Source organism: Meleagris gallopavo, chromosome 30, assembly GCF_000146605.3.
Source record: "Meleagris gallopavo isolate NT-WF06-2002-E0010 breed Aviagen turkey brand Nicholas breeding stock chromosome 30, Turkey_5.1, whole genome shotgun sequence".
In the NCBI taxonomy this organism is placed as follows: Eukaryota; Metazoa; Chordata; class Aves; order Galliformes; family Phasianidae; genus Meleagris; species Meleagris gallopavo.
In genome coordinates, this window is record NC_015040.2 from 1471649 (window position 1) to 1472493 (window position 845).

Here is an 845-nt window from a genome sequence, read left to right on the forward strand (position 1 = left end):
CGTTCCGCCCTCCTGTTGCTGCACGCAGCTCTCTGTGCCCCCCATCCCCTCGCCCTTTCTCTCCCGTGCCCTGGGATGACGCTCAGCCTTTCGGGATGGAGCTGAGCCGCGGTTTTCCCGTCGGCTCCGTGACCGCTGCCGGTTTGTGGCTCCGCGCTGAGCCATGAAGGGCTCTTTGTGTTCATCCGGACCTTTAGCAGCAGAGCATCTGAAGCTGTGTTTGCAGGCGGCTCTGCGGAGTTCTGTGCTCAGGCGGATCGATTTCCGGGCTGGAAGCAGAGCTGCCTTCCTGCTCGCAGACAGAAATGTTGCTGTGCGCTCAGCATCGCGGCCGGGCTGCTCTGTGCCGGCCCTGCTTTGCTGCGGGGCTCAGCCCGGCTCCTGGATGCCGGCAGGGCTGTGAAAGCAGCACTTAAAGGAGCAGCGGTGCTGGCGCGGCGGGATGCTGGCTGTGTGAGGGCAGTGCCGTGCCTCGCACTGCATGGGGGGATCTTCCTTTCCCCATCCCCCGTGGGCGGTGCAGCTCTCCGGGACGGAGCTCTCTGAGGGTTTCTCCCCTTTCTCCTCTCTTTGGCTCTGCTGGCAGTCAGAGCGGCTGTGCTGCCCGCCCCGCTCAGCACAGAGCAGTGTTTGGCTGCAGCCCCGAGCTCCCGTGGTGGGGCTGCCCGGTGCTGACGACACGAAGGATGGCTGCGGGTATCGATAGCTGCAAACAGGCAGCGCCGTGTTCCTTCTGGGATCTGTGCTCACGTCCCTGCCTCGCCTCTCCTCTGCATGGGCTGCTGTTAACCCTGCTGTGCTGCCTCGCAGGCTGGCAGTGGATGAGCAGCAGCAGCAGGAGGAGG

The 845-nt window shown here is 64.7% G+C and overlaps 1 protein-coding gene across 1 annotated transcript in view; it reads left to right on the forward strand.

Moving 5' to 3' along the window:
- Positions 1 to 845, forward strand: part of MOB3A (MOB kinase activator 3A) — a 4180-nt gene that overhangs the window by 2986 nt on the left and 349 nt on the right. The gene's annotated exons all lie outside the window — the stretch shown is intronic.